Below are 19400 nucleotides of genomic sequence, written 5' to 3'. Positions count from 1 at the left end.
AGCTCTCTGTAGCGCTATGTAAATGTGCAGCATACTCACTACAGCAGAGGTGCTGATTTTGAGGTGGTGTCATCAAATAAACATAAATTATAGTACGTTAGCAAGCAAGAAGAGGTTTCTAGGTCTTGTTTTTTTTCTCAGAACAGATTTTATCCCAAGTGCTTTAGGAGGGTGAGGTGACAGAAAAGGAACTGCCACTGAACCAAAGTTCAGAATAGTCATGAGAAGTGAAGATGAAAACTCTTCCAGTATTGTTCCTAGGTGGCATTTTTGGCTGCTTTGTGCAGTCCCAGATAGTTTGAATTAATGAAATTAGGTCAGACCAGTTGCTATTCTCATCAGGCTAGATTCAGCCAGGCTGATAGTGGGAAATACAGATTGAATTTCTCTGCACCAGTTTGAGGGAAGGGAGGCCATGTCTCCACCACTGCTGTCCCCTGCAGGATTACACTAGATAAGGGTAGATTGAATCTGTGAGTAGGGCTTTATCCCATCCCTGCTACCCATGGACATACCCCCTCCAGCCCCGCATCGGCATTACCATTGTTTGGGACCACGCTGGTCCTTTGACAGATGGGACGTTGCAGCTTTTGTGCCACTGCAACCTCCTCCTAATGGCCTTTCTGCTAAAATGATCCTGCATTCTGGTTCATGTCAGCAGAAGCCGATTTATCTCTGCTTTGTAAAATTCTATTTGCCCACTTGTCTGGGACAAATAGTTTTTGGGGGGAGGAAAGAGGAATAGGTGAATTTTTTTCCTCAGTTGTTATGAGGGGTGGGTGAGCAGAGTTTTTGCCTGGACTCACAAGAGTTAAAACATGAGACAGTTCAGCAAACACCATTATTAAATTAACTCATTTTAAATAATTCTGTAAGCTTGGGTACACGTTACCTTAGACCCAGATTGTGATACTCTTACACGTATCGAGTAGCATCTTAGTCCTAGGGTATAGTCTCATTGGAATCAAGAGAGTGATATGCATACTCACAATACATACTCCTAGAAGGGCAAAGCCAGAAAAGAACTCTCCAATCATCTAGTCCTAACTCCTTGTGTTTTTGCAGAGCACCTACATGTAGTATTCCTTATCTAGATTATTTTAGATAGTAAACACCTAAGGTTTTTTTATTCACTGAATAAAGCACATTTATGGAACTGTATAAATAATGTAACTGTTCTTGAATATCTACAGGGGTTGTGCTTCATACAGTGTCTTAGGTGTGTATTCTACTTCCTTGTTTCTCCAACTGTTAACTTTATCCCAGTATTTAATCTAAATTTCTCCTTCCTTAGCTCCTGAGACTCCATATAATTCCCTGTCTTCATTTACATTGTTACTCCAAGATATTTATAGGTGGTGATCATGTCCCTTGGTCTCTTCTTTCCTAGACTATATAAATTAATCTCCCTTCAGACTTCAAGAATAAACTGTGCAGCTTAATCCCAGTGCAGCCAGTGCAAACATGTATTGGAAAAAGCATTTCTTTCTGATGTGTGGGTTTGGGATTTTCTGATGAGCGTCATCCCCTCATTCTGAGTTGTGTGCACTGTAGTAAATCAATGGAGGGCAAGCCTCTGATAGGGTGGGAAGGCAGTCATTAATAAATTGCTGGGGAGAACTCTGTGCATAGTATTGTTTAACTTCTTGGTCAGTCCATGATGTTTGGAAATAGACTAAAATAAAATCAGTTCAAAAGATCCTGATGCTCCTTATGGCCACACTGTGTGGTAAGAGTGGTGTTCTCTGACAGTGATAGTATCTTACTATCTTACTGCATCATACTGCAACGATATATCATTTGTCTTTAGAAAGCAGCGCTCTAAGTTCACTAACCCGTCATTACTGTAACATCGAGAACAAGCTGCAAAGGTGATGAGCCCCTCAAATGAGACACATTTTCCTGTGCTTACCTTCTAAACTAACTGTTGGAAAAAGGAACTGATGTGGTGTGAGAAAACGGTAACAGCATCCATTCATTTTGTGTTTCTTCTCCCTCTGTTTAAAGTCCATTTGATTCTGTGGCCTGTCTTGTTATACTTAATGGATTATAAACTGCTCAGGGCAAAGACTGTGTCCAATGTTCTCTAAGTAAAGCATTGTGCGCCCCTGTGGCATTGCATACAAATATTTAATAATAACAAGAGGGTGTTATCTACTGGTACATGGAGATAGGTGAGTGTGAAGGATTGTAGGTTAAAGTAGAGGGCAGATAAGGCTATTTTAATTTACAACTTTGTATCCCACTTTTATTTCAGAATAGAGTATCCATAAAGAGAGCTATTGTGGTCAATTTCCCGTTACAGACAAGCCCATAGACTCCTATGAATGTATTCACTTATATTACGTAAACCCCCAGTGCTTTTATACATCACCTCTGAATTTGACCCAGGACCTCATACATCCATATCCTGCTGACGTGTAATTAGCAGTGATTTACATGTGACTTCGGAATCTGTCCTCAAATGTTTAAAGAGGATGGCAACTTTCAAATTGTGGGCCAGATTCTTGTGTCATTGTGCCACTCACGCAGCACAAAAGAGCCAGATTTTGGCCATAACTAGCCAGCTCTGTATTTTCCCAATGTTGGGAGCTCTCAGCTGGCATAAAACCACCTATGCCAGCTCCCATAATGACTGCTTCCTCCCGTCCCCTCCCCGCCCCAGTATAGGAAGCATATTGTGGGATGAGTCTTGTTCCACTCTAATTGTCAGGTTGCACATTGTCCAATAGGGATGATACATCACTTGAATAAACTAGAGCAGCCCTAGGGCACAGAAGCTCACAGAAACAGAGTTGTAACTACCTCCCTGACACCCGCAGGAGAGACTCTAGACCAACATGTCTTAAAATTGTGTTCCTTTGCTTCTAACATGGTCAGTAAGTTGGACACTCCATTTGTTAATTTGTCAAATCTCATTGGTGTTGAAACCAGGCCTGTGTCTCTTCCAGCCCCTCTTATTTAGATTCTTCAGTGAAATCATAATGCAGAATTTGTGACATCATCTTCACTGTCTTGGCAGTGGATTGTTGGCTTTGTTGGATATGGGTGAGCAGGATGAGCATGAGAATGGAGAAGCTGAACAACAAACACAAATATCTGCTATAATTTTGGTTTTTGAAAAGGAAACTGTCTAGGAACAAAAAACATTGAACTTGAGATAATGAGACAGAAAATTAAGGGAAAGCAAGTGGCTGTTTGAGTTCTGGTCTAGTGGACAGAGCCCAACACTACAAAAGCCTGCCTCTCAGGTGAAATGAGGGTCCACCAAACCCAGAATTCAAGAGATTACATGGGACAAAAAAGAGGCAAGGTCCCTCATCAGATTACTCCAGACAACACCTCTGCACTGGTGGCTGAAATCTTTATTTTATCCATAGAACCAGATGTACGCAGTAGTAACAATTTAAATTTGCATGGGCTATCCCACCGATGTGATTCAACCCTGACTATCAGAGGAAGAAGGTGAGAAGATGGTTCAGTTTCCATGTTGATTCATTCCTTCACCTCTCCACTGATGCTAAGCAAAAGCAGACAGATTAGTGCCCCCAAAGATGATGGAATCATTGAAGTAGCCGCTAATCCAGTTATCAGTGGACTAAGAGACACCATCTTATTTCCTAGAGGCCATTGAAATCACCAGTTCGTTCACATAGGTGACTGAATAGCTGTCAAATGGCAGTAAATTTTGGATACTACCAACATGAGCTAGAATCAAACTGATTTTTCTTGGGTAGCCTTGTACAATAAAGCAGAAAACAGAACATGTACAGAATACATCAAAACTAAGCACAGTCCATTTGGCCTCTGTCGCTGATTTAGAAATGCACACATTCTCATTTTCACTTGAGTTAAGTTGATCTAATAGTTTCATGGTGAGACTGAAACTGTAGATCACCTGCCCTCTTCCAATCAGGTTTCCATGGTCTTGTTACTGAATTGCTGATATTTTGCAATAATAATGTTGACATACTGCTGTTTGGGGCAATCAGGCACAAGCTACACACGATATTAATCTGTGAGATATCCTGGTGCTCTTACAAAGGCTACAAAATCTCCAGCTCTAAAGACATTTTCTGAAGAAGAAAGCAAATGGAAACCAGAGAGAGAAAGTCAATGCCCCCAAATTTATGAGTTCTTTTATAACATTGAGGAGTTTAAAAACATTAACAGATGGTCCAGTGCACCTGAAGTGCAGCTGAGATGCTGATATAGCACTTTGCTAATTCAGGAGGTGAATGCATCATACACTTCAAATTTCCATATTTTAGCAGATAATTGTTAATATATTTTGATTTGATTTCCTGATTCTGCTTTAATGAGTGCAAATAGTTTGCTTAAAAAAGAAAAGAAATCAAATGTAAATTTGTATTTTAATAAGGCATTAGTGTAACTTTTCCCTGTAGCTAATCCTGTCTTTCATAGAAATATCCATAATTTCATACTGATGGAAAGAGAGCTTTTAAAGGCTATTTCATTAATACACCATCCTTTTACAATACATGTATTAAATGGATTTAATAGTTAAGAGTTGAGGCAGACATTTGCTTCATAAGCTGCTACTTGCCATGGCACAGATAATGCAAATTGAATTAATATAGTGCAGAGATTAAATTTGCTAGTAATTTCTACAGATTGCACTAGAGAATGGGAAGCTTACTCTGCCTCCTGCCATATGGTACTCGGCTTTGGATAGAATGTTTCATCTTTGGCTTTGCACAGCATTAAACTGATTACGCACAAAAAGTCCCTCAAATATGTTCAGTGGTGTTTCATGCTAGACATCATTGTGATGCCTTGTCATTGCCCAAACTGGGCAGTCAGACTAACCACTCTTACTACAGAGTTACCCATAGAGGAGTTTCCTTCCACAGTTGTTTCATGCAAACACATATGTGTCTTTGAACTGCTGGTCCATAATTCACCTTCACCAATGTGTGTATATTAATATTCATCAGAAGCAGAAATGATCATTTTGGGGACTGTCCATGTGTGATTTTGATACAAAAAACTGAAAAACAGCTGTTTAATGGGAACAGGAGTCCAAAACTTGGAAATTCTCATTTTTTTGGCTGGCACCTAAGATTAAAAGATTTATTTTTTTTCATTTCAAATTACCATCTCTCCTGGGTATCAGTCCCCATGGAGAACAATGTTTCCCTCGTGTAACTTGGGAAATCCACCCCGCCGGCCACCTTTGAAACATTTAATTGTCATTAGTGAATTAGTTGCACATGTATATAGGCTAGGCAAGATATGCAATTTCAATGAACAGCTGATGGTAAACATCCATTTCAGCATGTCAGGTGAAATTGATGAGAAAAAATATCAGTAACAGTGTGGGAGTGTGGCCTCGCCCCCTTTTGCCTGCAAGGTCTGGGGTCTCCAGCCTTGCAGCAGCACTGGGAGCTCTCTGCAGCCCCACTGTCATGGCCCCTCTCCCTCCGTCCCGTGACAGAAGGGTTGCCGAGAGCTCCTTGTGTGTCTGCAGGGCTAGTGACACTTGATCCCTGCAGGTGTGGGGAAGACTGCAGTCCTGGCAGGGCAGAGTACAGAACCTCGGCCAGGACTGGGGGGAGGAGGATGTACCTCAGCCACGGGAGCGGCCACTCTGCTTCTGAATGGCTCTGTCCCAGGGTGGCCTCCCCTGCAGCCTTCCCCCCTCACCAGCAGTGATCCAGTGTCACCAGCCCTACAGCTCCACTGTCATGACCCCCTCACTCACTCATCAGCCCGAAGTGTGGGAGCCGTCCCTGGGCAGGAACTATTCAGTAGCAGCCTGCCGCTGAGGACTCGTTCTCCTTGCAGTCCAGGCTGGGAGTCTCTGCTTCACTAGACCAGGACTGCAGCCTCCCCAGCACTATTCAGGGAGCCCTCTGTCAGTGCAGCCCTAACCCTACCTCTACCCCTCCTTTCATTTCCAGCCACTGTACAAATAAAAAGTTAAAAATGAAAGACATCTGAAAAATAGAAAAAATCAAGGTAGTTGAAATTAGAAAAAATAAAAAATTGGATTCTGCCAAGCCCACGCATGTAACAACATTCATGCATTTAAAACTACCCCTTTTCTTTCAAATTGTCAGAAAAAGTGTAGTTTTAATGTACTATATAGCACTTCTGTGTTTTTTATACAGGCGCATTAGAATGTATTGAATCTCTTTAGGGATGGATCACTAAAAAGGCAAAGATCTGTAGACTTTTTACCTAGAAGATAATCCATTGATTTAAATAATTAATATTCCTGTCTGTAGTGGACCAAACCCTGAGGTTCAGAGGAAAACAATAAAATCAATAGGAATTTCGTATGATAAAGAACAAAGTAGAAACTGGGACAGAACTTTAGGCATGGTGCAGTAGGCTGGTGTGGTGTTTAGATTTGTCCCATTTCCATAGTTAGCATTGAAATGCGAATAAATCCAGTCAGCATTTTTTTGTTAGTCAAAACAACCATGCTTTTGTTTCGCAAGCAGTTTCATTGCTCTCTCACACCTGAAAATGTGCGGGTCCTATAATGATAGCTCATGTTTATGTTGTGCCTTTCATCTCAAAGCACTTTGCATACTTTATCTGTTGTTTATTAAGGACCAACCAAGAAAAGGCTAGGTGCTGTACAAACACTGAGTAGCAGATGTCCCAGCCTGAAGAGCTTCCAGTCTAAATAGATAAGACAGACAGGCTGGGGGAAAGGGTAGTACATACCTACAGAGAGAGCAATGTGATGATGGCAAACATCATGTGAGTTGCCCAATTTTTGGGGAGTGGCAGATTTATTTAGGAGGGGATCGGCTAAATGGGAAGGGAAGGAGGGACAGGAATGGGGAAAAGATAGTGAGAGAGCAGGAGTGGAGTGGAGCTGAGGTAAGAGACTCTGAGGAGGGATGGGGAGGAGGAAGGTTGGAGCAAACACAATCAGCACAGGTCAGAGGAGGTCCGAGAACATTCTACAGTTTTTACTGGAATGTCCCAAGGTGAGAAAGGGGCCTCCCTGCTTTGGCTACTCCTATTCCTACCCACTGCAGTCTCTGGCTGGCTCCTCTCTGAAGTTTCCCCCATGGCCACATGGAGGGATGGAAGGGAGGTACCACCTGTATCCTAGTGCCCCCTGAGTTGGGGGGGATCTCCCCTGCATAATTCTGGATTCAAGGGGGAGATGGAAAGGGGTAGCCCCATCTGGACCCCATTTTACCCCCACCCCCAGTGCAGCAAGCCCTGCTCTGGCTGCTTCTATTCCTACCAGCTGGAGTGCATCTATATCAAGCTTTTCACCCTTATTTCTAAAACCCTTACCACTTAAATACCTGAACTGATATAAAACCTCTATCTAGGGTTTGCTGTACCCAACATTAGGTAACAGATTAAGACAGCAATTAAAGTGAAAACCGTGGGAAATCTTCAGTAGAGGGGAAGCGATGACCACTTTTTGCCACTGTAGCTGTTTCCCCTGATGGATATTTTACACCTGGGATTTTGTGCCAGGGTTTCTGTCAGCAGAAACAGACACAAACCAGGCTAAATCCAGCCCATCATAACAAACTAAACCCTCAGGGGGAATTCAAGTAGATAGTATGTAATTAGCCAAATTGCAATTTGATCAAAAACGGAAGGATTAAAAAGCACCTTAGGAAAATCAATGAGCACAAGGGGTCAAGACATTAGTTTTCATAGATTCCAGGGCCAGAAGGACCATTGTGATAATCTAGTCTGACCTCCTATATAACACAGGCCTGAGAACTTTCCCAAAATAGTTCCCAGAGCAGACCTTTTAGAAAAATATCCAGTCTTGATTTAAAAGTTGTCAGTGATGGAGAATCCTCCAGGATCCTTGGTAAATTATTCCAATGGTTAAATACCCTCACTATTAAAAACTTGAATTTGTCTAGCTTCAATTTCCAGCCATTAGATTGTATTATACCTCTCTCTGCTAGATTGAATAGCTCACTATCAAACATTTGTTTCCTATGTACTTAAAAACTGTCAGCAGGTCACCCCTTAACCTTTCTTTGTTAAGATAAATAGATTGAGCTTCTTGAGTCTATCACTATGAGGCATGTTTCCTAATCCTTTACTCATTTTCATGGCTCTTCTCTGAACTCTCTCCAATTTATGAATATCCTTCTTGAACTGTGGACCCCAGAACTGGAAACAGTATTCCAGCAGTAGTTACATCAGTCCCAAATACAGAGGTAAAATATCCTCTCTGCTTTTGCTCGAGATTCCCCTGTTTATGCATTCCAGAATCACATTAGCTCTTTTGGCCACAGCGTTGCACTGGGAGATTATGTTCAGCTGCCTATCCACCACAACCCCTAAATCTTTTTCAGAGTCACTGCTTCCCAGGATAGGGTCCCCCATCCTGTAAGCATAGCCTACATTCTCTGTTCCTAAATGTATAAATTTACATTTAGCTGTATTAAAATGCATATTGTTTGTTTGCTTTTACTTTACCAAACAATCCAGATAGCTTTGTATCAGTGACCTGTCCTCTCCATTATTTACCATTTCCCCCAATTTCTGTCATCTGTAAACTTTATCAGTGATGATTTTGTGTTTTCTTCCAAGTCATTGATAAAAATTTTAAATAGCATAGGGCCAAGAAGTGGTTCCTGCGAGACCCCACTAGAAACACACCTGCTTGATGACTGCCCATTTAAAATTACATTTGAGACCCATCAGTTAGCCAGTTTTTAATCCCTTTAATGTGTGTCATGTTAATTGTATATTGTTCTGGTTTTTAATCAAAATGTCATGCAGTACCAAGTCAAACGCCTTACAGAAATCTATTACATCGACACAATTACCTTTATCAACCAACTTTGACATATCATTACAAAAGATATAAATTAGTTTGACAGGATATATTTTCCATAAACCTGTATTGTATGGTATTAATTATATTACCCTCATTTAGTTCTTTATTAATCCAGTCCTGTACCAGCTGCTCCATTATCTTGGCTTTTTTCCTTTTTTTGTGCGTGTCTTCAGAAAACTGTGGATTCATTGATAAAGCCTCTTTATGATTAGAAAAAACAAGTTATTGTTTTATAATTTTATATTTGTTATAAAATGAACCTGGTTTCTGATGAATGGGGTTTTGGTGCTGGTTTTTTTTTTGCTGCGTGCTCATAAAGAGACCCATTCATTGTTCTTCCCTTCCTCCATTTGTTTCTTTCTCCCAGCTCTTGTATCATGTCTTCTAGATTGTGAGTTCTCTGGGTGCAGATACAGTCTTTTACTACTTGTTTGTACAGTGCTTAATAGAATGGGACCCTGAACTGGTTAGGGCCCCATGGTGCTCCCGGTCTACAAATCATAATGCTAATTATTTCAGTCACATTTCATTTTTTATGTTCCATCCCCAAACAAGGATTTCATGTTGGTATGTTGTGTGCAAAAGAATGATACAAAGCACAGCATGGATCATTGCTCCTGGGGTAAAACTCTATGGGAGGGAGCTGAAGGAAACAATTTTGCAAAGTTCACCACACAGAGTTTACCCCTCCTTCTTCTGTTAGAGAAGCCACCCCCACTCACCCCCAGCAAACTCAAACTGCAGCCCTGCCTCAATCCCACTCATGCCTGGAGTAGGCCACAGCAGAGCAGGGTTTCAATTATGGAGTGCCCCTGCTCCCCCGCCAGCTTCCTGGTGGTGCCTAGCCCTATGATCTTCCTTTTAAAGGGGGGGTTCCCCAGCGTGCAGGGAGCTAGGACTGTATTTCTTCCCCTGTAATCTCCCTGCCTGCTGTAATGTGTGCTTATCCCCAACACCAGCCTGTCTGCTGTCACTCCCCAAGCCTCTGCAGGGTCTTGGAGAGAAGGGAGAGGATGGCACATAGAGGTGGCTGACCTGCCTTTCTGCACAGGCCTCCCCAGTGCACTGATTGGGGCACATTCTGGCCCACAGCCATTGAAGTTTTAAAAGCACCATGCATGCCTGATACATATTCATTCTGTTCTTTGTATCTCAATGCATACAGTGGCCAGTCATTAAAATGAACAACAAATTAGTTTGGAAAGGATGGGCTGAAAGAAATAATGGCTTTCTTGTCTACAATCTAACCATCAAATGCTGGTATATAAAAGTGAGCTCCTCTGTTGCATACCACTATGGCACTCATTCTAAAGGGCCTCCCTCTCTGCACACAGCTGACATTTGTGTGCACACCATGTAATGAGGCAGGTATTTAGTTGGTTCTGTAGATGAAAATGCTTGTCTCTGTACTCAAATGGGGGTTTTGCTCCATGTAACTGGAGCACATGCATATTTTGCACATGTACAAACATGAGGTCTTTAAAATTTGGCCCAGCCACTGTGCTGAGAGCCAGGACTGCACCCTCAGATAGAAAAGCAGTCAGTATTTGGAGAGCATCACCTGGATTGGCCCTCATTGCTTAAACAAATGTAATGTGTTCAAGATAATACTTTGGGCTGGATTTTGGCTGCTTCTGAGCATATTCATGGGAGTGGGTGGAGGAGAGGGAAAATGCAGGCAGCTAATCTAGGCCTTCTGCCTTACCCCTTGTGCTCCTCCACTAGGTGCATCCAGAATGCCAGAGCCCCCTGCGGGCTAGGAGGAGAGAGAATAGGTTAGCGTAGCAGAAATGTTGCACAAGCCAAGATGGCTGGGGGTGGGTAGGGAAGAGAATCATGAATGCATCCCTGCACTGCATGTGTACAAGTCCCTTCCAGCATAGCTCATACTCCAATAACCCTTTGTGTGCATCTTTTTTTTTTTTTTAAATTGCAGCTCTTTCTTCCCTGTAGGAGAATGCCGCTACCATTGTAAATAACCATGACAGGAAAATATAGAATATCTTTTATGTTCAGCAGCCTATTAAGAGTTGGTGCGTCTCTTGCTTCTGTGAGTAAATCAGCTGGTGATAAAGTGAAGAAATCACATGCCAGTGCAGGTTATAAAACAGCTGATCCACGTGGCTGCTGAGATTTTCTATCAGGCTTATGAGATTTTGGAACTTAGTTCATTGGCAGGCTGCCTCCAACGGTATAGACAGGGCATATGGGAGCAATGCTCTCATGCTACCCAGCAGTGCCTGCTGGGATAATCTGGTAACCAGCCTGAGTATGGGCAGGTGTCAGTATTGTGCATGGGTTCCCCCTGGCTTCTGTACTGTAAATCCTCACCTAAAAACCAGGGTAAACAATCAAAGCAAGGCACAGGGATTAACTTCTGCAACTCCTTTTTAAATTTTGTTTTTGAGACTTGCTCACACATTTTCATATGCAGTTTGGTGCCTGCATCACAGGTAGTTTAGTAGCTCAGTACATGCAGCCATCCAGGTTTGTTCCATTAAAGGTGATTAACTCTCTTTCTTTATGCTCCATGTTCATTGCTCAAGCTAGAGTGTTCAAGCCTCTTCATAGATTGCACAGAAAGGTAGTGTCCCAGCCAGTGTAGCCTGCCATTCATGAGCTTGTCGGCTATTTGCCTTCCCTTCTGTTCACATAACAGCTCTGTAGTAAATATGATTCTGATCTGTTATTAATCGATATGACATAGTGCCTAAGAGCCCTAGACAAGAGTCTGGGCCCATTCTGCTGCTCTCTGAACAGGCAAATAACAGACAGTGCTCTTATCCCCTGAGAGTTCATAACCTAGTTTGTCAAGACTCAAAAGATGGGAATAATGGATATGTGGGGTGAGATGAGGTGGGTTGGGAGGACAAGGTAACAGGATGACGTGTAGTAGTTTGCCTGGAACAGTATTGTCAGGAAAAATATTTACGTACTTCCAGCCGTCTTCAGTGCGATTGGTGGGTGTTCCTTTTCTGCAGCAGTTAGTCACATGTACGCCTTGCTTCCCATTTCATCTTACCCTCTCATCTCAGCTGAAAACAGTGGAGAGACAGCTCCAGCTCCCATACCAAGAAGATGGAAGGATCCCTCCTTCAGTATTTGTGCTTTGTGAACACAGTTGGCTTTAATGTTACTTGTTAATGAGCAGATATGCATCTAAACCCATGTTCACTGGGAGTTGCCATATTTTATTTATTTATTTATTATAAATATTTTTTTATTTCATACCTGAGGGAATAGCTCTCCTGGAAGATTCTGCTTTTGGCAATTACTGTAGCAGAGTAGAAACTCTTAGATTTGCTGGTGCTGTAACATTATCCTAGAAGTACTGCCTTCCACAATTGCTATATGGGGGAATGATGTTAAATCACATTGAATTGGCAAGATATGCTGATATACTGCAGGGTGACGTATGGTGTTGTATTAATTTTGATAGAATATATGCACCTAGAGAGTCAAAGGTGTTAACATGACCCTGTTACTGTCCAATATTAACAGTTTTTAAACAAGGTTTGGCGTTCCAAGTACAGAGACCTCAGTCTTCTTAGTTCCATGGCAAACACACCATTAACTTTTTAAACTCTTTAATAAAGATACAGACAACGAAGGAAAAACAGTTAAAACATTTGAAATGTGAAGTATTAAGTAAGGCTTTCCATTTTAACAGTATCCCTTATTCCTTTTCCCTTTGGCTTCAGAAACTCTTTAGAAGGAAAGCCTTTTGTCTGACAGTCTCTTAGATGGTACCAGTAAATGGTAAAAGATAGTAATAACTGTCCTTGTGGAGGGGTGGGGGGAGTTAGTTGAGAGAAGCTGGAGCTGTTGTTAAAGTTTGATCCCATTTCCTAAGAGACAAGACAAGCACATACAAAAAGAAAAGAACACAAAGATAGACAATGCAGCTTCTTTCTCTGGTGTGGATTCTTATGTGCAACCTCACTGCTGAAAATACAGAGTCACAGCACATGGTCTTATCAGCTATTCCGAGATCTGGCATATTTGTACCAGAGTTGGGCTATATAGGGCGTTGTTTTTAGCTGCCTCTTTGGTCACAGGTTTATAGCAGTATTGTAAAATATACAGTCTCGGTCAGCTAAGCCAGACTTTTATTAAACTGTAAGGCAAAAGGAAAGTAGGAAGGGATAGAAAAGAAAATAAATGCAGTGGAGGAGGAAGAGGACACAAGGGATTGGAGTGTACTGTGTGTTTGCACCTGTGTGTGGCAGAGGTGGGGAGAGGAGAGTTTCACATTCCAGATGATGTTTGGGATTTAGCCAGAGCCATTGGAGGTGACGATGTCATATGTGTTCTTCTCTCTGGCCCAGTTCAGTCAGGATATTTCTCAGGTTCAGCACAACAAAGGCCCAACAGTGTTACGGTGATCCCGGGATCCCAGAAGACAGTGGGGCTGGCAGCCATGATGGTGATGCTTGCTCCATTCAGTCCACCTGTCTCCCCTCCAGCAGTCAGACAGCACAATTCTCCCACCAGAATATTTTGTCTTAAGGACCCCAGAAAGGCCCAACCTCTCATTATTTTGTTCACCAATTAGGCCTAATTTCTGATACACCAATTTTAGTCCATTGATTTCTGGTTCCACACTTCTCTTGTTACCAGACATGATCTTTACACTGTCATTGAGTTATATCAGTAGGCCTTCTTGTTTTGATTAATCCAATCTTTCTGTCTCTCTTTTGCATCTTTCCCCATCATGATTGGTGATGATTGGCAACCTTTCATTTACGAGAGATGGTGGAAATTGCGGTCTATGATGTAGATTGTTTGCAATGTCTCATGTGGCTAAATAGTCCAATCTGAGATTTGCATAATCTATGGCAGTTATTGCAAATATATGTGTCTTGGTTGGGAGCTGCTTGCTTCCTACAAGCTCTTTTCTCTTCAAGGTGTAAGAGCCAGGACTTCGATGATCTGATGGAAATGATGGCACCACTTATAATCACTTGCCAACGTTTCCCATCGGTCAGGATCAATTCCAAATTCCTTCAGATCTCGCTTGCATGTATTTTTAGAGCAAAGCTTGGGATGTCCTGTTGTTCTTGTTCCCTCTGATAGCTTCCCATATAGTATGTGTGACCCATCCATGCCTAGAGTAGCCCACCTGAAAATGCCAAGGTTAGGGCAAGCTGCAAAAGGAGAGCAGATTCTCTCTCAAACTGGTGGCTAATACTGCAGTTAAGTTCCACAGCCAGTTACAAGCAGTGCTTCTGATTCCCCACACTGGCTATTAGGAAGCTAAAACAAAAAAATTACACAGCCCCCTTTACTGCATTTCAGTCAGCAACTAGGTCCAGTAAAGAGATAAGTTATTTAACATTCTATTCCCTCTACCACAATGTTCTCATGACCCCCAGGGTCAGTTACATTGACAGATCAATATAAGTTTGGCTCTTACCCAAAATAAAACGCTGCCAGCCAATCCTTTAGTAACTAAACTAAAGGTTTATTATAAAAGGAAAGAAACAAACGATAAGAGAAACATTAAGTGGTCAAAGCAATCAGATACATACAAGTGACATTAAAGTCCATATATATCAGATTCTCAGCAGAACTGTGGAGTTAGCAGGCTTGTACAGTTCCTCTGGTGTACATCCAGTACCTGGATGGGTCTCAGCTCTTTCTTTCACAGCTTCAGTTGCATATGAGTTGGTCCAGAGGTAAGAAGCAGGAATGAAGAAAATATGGAGATGGTGCATCTGTTTTTATAGTCTGTGGTCTGCCATGTGGCTTGTTTCAAACACAAGCTCACAGCACATAGGCAGGGAAAGGCACTTGTAGCCCCCTGACCACAGGCATGTCCCTACATGTCCTGATGGGCATAGGTGCCATCTTGGCTTCTCTCCCAGAGCTCATCGTAAAGGTAATGGCCCTCGATGAATCATTAGTGCTGACACTAATCTGCTGGGGGAGTGGGGCGTGTATAGCCCAGCAGCACTGCACAAGTGTTTGGATACAGATATATCATATATATTACATATTTAGAACTCAATACAACACTGATACATACATATAAATGTGCTTATCAATCTTAATGAATTATAACATTTCCATTGGTACCTGACATGGCATATCTCGTAAGAATTATTGTAATTTTGCAATATTGATATCAATAATATTATGACTGGTCATTCATATTCTACCCAACGTCACAGTATGTCCTTAGGTATGCATCCATCTTCCAACCTGCTCAGATGACCCAGCCAGCGCAATTGTCTTTGCTTTAGCAGAGCTGTCACACTTGGTACATTTGCCTTTGAAGAACCTCTGCGTTGGTAACTTTATCTTGCCATTTGATGTTGAGTATACATCGTAAGCAGCGTAAACGGAAACTGTTTAACCTTTTTTCCTGATGAGAATAGGTTATCTATGTTTCCCCACCATACATGAGAGTGTTGAGGACACAAAGTTGGTACACTAGCATTTTTGTCTTGATGGTAAACTTTGAATTGTTGCATGCTCTTTTGTTTCCAATGTGAACATTTAGGTCTTCATCCAGTGAGAGGTTGGTAGTCACCACAGAACCTAAATCATTGAACTTTTGGACTACTTCTAGGTATTTTGCATTTAAGATGATTAAAGGATCTTGTGGAACTATCAGCATTTTCCCATCAGCATTTACATTATAGGTTATTGTGTCATTTTATTATCTTTTCACTCAAAACTCACTGTTGAGCTCGCAATTAGGGTAAATTTGTGGACCCAAATATTACAACAATGCTAAAGCAAGTACAAAATAATACAAGAAACCTGTTCAACTTTGTAGCAGTTTCATATATAAAAGGCTGTGTACTGGCCTCTTACAAAGTTGACAAAAGCCACTGAAGATTACGGAACACTGACTAACATAGTTTATAGATCATTCTGCACTGTCTCCCAGTTTAATACTAGACACTCCAGTTTAATACTAGAGTTGTGCAAATAACAGATTTTTTGGTTGCAGGCGATTCCAAAAAATTGAGAAATAAAATTAGTTTTGGATAAAACCAAAAAGCAGATTTTTTTCAAAATTTTCAGTGACTTGAAAACTCAAGAAAAAATCACTTCAGGTCAAATTCAATGTTTTGTTTTTTGTTTATGACCATTTAAAACATTTAGTTTTAAAAAAAAATTAAGGAAAATTTTGAAATGAAAAGTCATTTTGAACTGAAAATATGTAATGTTTTGAAAATGTCAAAACAAAGTATGTTTTTTCAGAATTTATTTTAATTTTTTGGACTGACACAATTCATAGAAACAACATGAATTTGTGAAATGTGTTGCTATCACCGAATCTGCGTCTTTCATTGGAGAAAAAGATTCAGTCAGAAAACTTCATCTATTTCAGCTCTATTTAATACAGTGTCCCAGAATATTACAATGCAGCAAATTATGTTCCAATATATATGTGATATTCCCTCCCTTTCCTCCTCTTTGTGTGCTGGAAACTGTAATGAAAAAAGCATAGAGAGGCTATTTATCAATCTGTTTTGATTCTTTAAAGGTATTTGAATTTGTACTGGTTCAATGGGCAAATCAATCCAAATGAAGATACGAGATTTCCTAACTGCTGGGTCATTTAATTGTATTTTATCTGTTTTGACAGCTGTTTGTGAAGCAGCACTTCATTATAGACACGAGTTATTTTTACTTACTGTACAATTTTCACTCCCAGGATACAGCAGAGCTGTTTCCTCATGTTGCATTTACAGGTATGCTGGCCTTGTATGTTTACTGTAAAATGCAGGTACAAGACCTAATTCTCCTCTCACTTGCACCAGTTTTGTACTGGTTTGGCTTCGGTGAAATTATTGATTTTTAGGGAGGTGTACTCAATAGCAGAATCAGACCTGTAGTGTTTAAGCTAGTGGCCGTAAAAACTAGTGTGCTGATGATACTTATGCACTCTTCAGTCCCTTGAATGATATTTCATAACTCAGCAAGGGATGGGATAGTATCCTGCTGATGTGCTGGATTACCAGAAAGTTTACTACCGCTGCTCCCTCAATTTCTTCCCATGATCACAGAAGTGAGACATGAACTGGAAGGTTTGTCAAAGGACTGGAAATAAGGAATTGTATTCATAGATGTCTAAGCAACATATCTTTTAAATAACTATATTTTTCCTTGGCTAAATGTGTGACAGAGAGGGAAAAAATTGTATCTTAATCCTGGGCAAATTCCATGTACTAAATGCTGAATACTGGCTCCAAAGAAGAGACTAATGAAACGCAGTAGTTATTGCAATAAATCATTGCACCATGATATCTAGTTGAACTTTTATTTTATGCTTAATTTTTTATAGACCACCAACTATGGTGGCTTTTGGTCAGAGGATTTTGAGGATTTCAGAAAACCTTGGCTTTGTCTTTTGTAAGGCAGATAAGATTAATTCATTCTGATTTTAAACAACTCCTGCTGCCAGTGGTCTCATGTAAAAATAATTGTGGCTGTAGGCATGAAAAATGGAGAGCAGGGAGGGTTTCATCTTTGCACTGAGGCAATTTAGATTTTTCACCTTCTTCTGCAGCGCGGGGCATGGGTCACTTGCTGGTGGATTCTTTGTAGCTTGAAGTCTTTAAATCATTATTTGAGGACTTCAATAACTCAGTCTTAGGTTACGGGGTCTATTACTGGAGTGGGTGGGTGAAATTCTGTGGCCTGCATTTTTCAGGTCAGATGAGATGATCATAATGGTCCTTTCTGACCTTATATGAGTCTGAGAATATATATATATATATGTTCTATATAAAAATGGCCTTCAGGGGGCAAGAAAAGTTTGCCATGAATATACATCCTTGAGCAGATGTTAAATAACTCCGTCTTTTAAAATAGTGATATGAAGGTACTTCATTCTCCCTGACCAAAATTTTCATAAATGACTGATTTTGGATGCCTCAGTTTGGGGTGCTCATCGTGAGACCCCTTAAAAGTCCTGATTTGCAGAGGGCAAGAGCTCAAACTTTCTGAAACTCAAGCCCCTTTAAGGTGTCTTAAGTTGGGCACCCAAAATCACGCGTTGCTTTTGAAAATCTTGGTCTCCAAGTATATGCTTATTGCTTGCAGAATTATATTGGAAACTGAAGAATATACACAAACCAAAAGAGTGAGTGCATAGGCATTAAATATTGTGTTTGCAAGGATATTTTCAGCCCATCTGTAAAGCAGGCATCATATTAAGCATTTTTTAGTTTGAAGAACCAGGCCTCAGCAAGCACCATTAAGAAAAGCTCTGACTATGGGTAAAGTGATGAGACTAGATCCTTGCTTTCTTCCACCATGTTTTGGTACATTAATGAATATTTCAAAATACTCATTATTGAGCAAGATTCTGCCATCAACCACAAGTGTAACTCTGCATGAAAATGTCACCTCACCAACCATTCAGCTTTCAGTGGCTAAAGTAATTTCTCCCCTCATTGCTCTGACCATATCATCCCCAACCCTCTTCATGGACTCCTTCTCTTCCCACATAAAGTTCAAAATCCTCAACCTCACTTTTAAGTCTCTGCACAGCTCTGTCCTTGCCTGCCTCACATCTTTGATTGCTCCTCACCTCACTTCACCCGCAGCACTCTGCCCTCTGAGACACCTAGCTGCTTCCTTCCTCTCCACTCTTTGGTGTTCTTGCTTTTGGGTTTTTTCACACTGCTACCTATGCATGGAAAATGCTCCATCTCATTCAGAACCTGCTTGAAAACACGTCTTTGTACTTTGCTTTCCATCACTGACTTTCCACTTCTGTCTCAGCTACTTCTCTCCTCTTGACCTACCGCAGACACTGCTGTCTAGATTAGATTGCAGGCTCTTTGGGAATGCACCATGTATTTCATCTCTGTAAAGTGAAATACAAAATTATGGTGTTATATAAATGTTAAGTCGCTAGCAGACTACAGCCATTGCATTTTTTTAGGGACTGAGGCATATATGGAAGAGAGGAAGGTGATCAGGAACAGTCAGCATGGATTCACCAAGGGCAAATCTGAACTACCTGATTGCCTTCTATGTTGAGGTGACTGGCTCTGTGGATGTGGAGAAAGTGGTGGATGTGATATACCTTGACTTTAGCAAAGCTTTTGATACAGTCTCCCACAATATTCTTATCAGCAAGTTAAAGAAGTATGGGTTGGATGAATGGACTATAAGATGGATAGAAAGCCAGCTAGATCATCAGAATCAGTGGGTAGCGATCAATGGCTCGATGTCTAGTTGGCAGCTGATAACGAGCGGAGTGCCCCAGAGGTCGGTGCTGGGGCTGGTTTTGTTCAATATCTTCATTAATGATCTGGAGGATGGGGTGGATTGCACCCTCAGCAAGTTTGCAGATGATACTAAGCTGGGGGGAGTGATAGAAACTCTGGAGGGCAAAGATAGGATACAGAGTGACTTAGACAAATTAGAGGCCTGGGCCAAAAGAAATCTGATGAGGTACAACAAGGACAAGTTCAGAGTCCTGCACTTAGGATGGAAGAATCCCATGCACTGCTACAGACCGGGTACCAACTGGCTAAGCAGCAGTTCTGCTGAAAAGGATCTGCGGTTACAGTGGGCAAGAAGCTGGATATGAGTCAGCAGTGTGCCCTTATTGCCAAGA

The 19400-nt window shown here is 41.2% G+C and overlaps 1 protein-coding gene across 1 annotated transcript in view; it reads left to right on the top strand.

The window, feature by feature from the left end:
- The window catches only part of SLC24A4 (solute carrier family 24 member 4), a 132528-nt gene that overhangs the window by 70256 nt on the left and 42872 nt on the right, over positions 1-19400 (top strand). The window lies entirely within an intron of this gene.

The sequence above is a fragment of the Emydura macquarii genome, unplaced genomic scaffold (assembly GCF_026122565.2).
Source record: "Emydura macquarii macquarii isolate MOO-44397 ecotype Brisbane River unplaced genomic scaffold, CSIRO-AGI_Emac_v2 contig_1229, whole genome shotgun sequence".
NCBI classification, from domain to species: Eukaryota; Metazoa; Chordata; order Testudines; family Chelidae; genus Emydura; species Emydura macquarii.
This window is presented reverse-complemented; position numbering and strand designations above follow the sequence as displayed.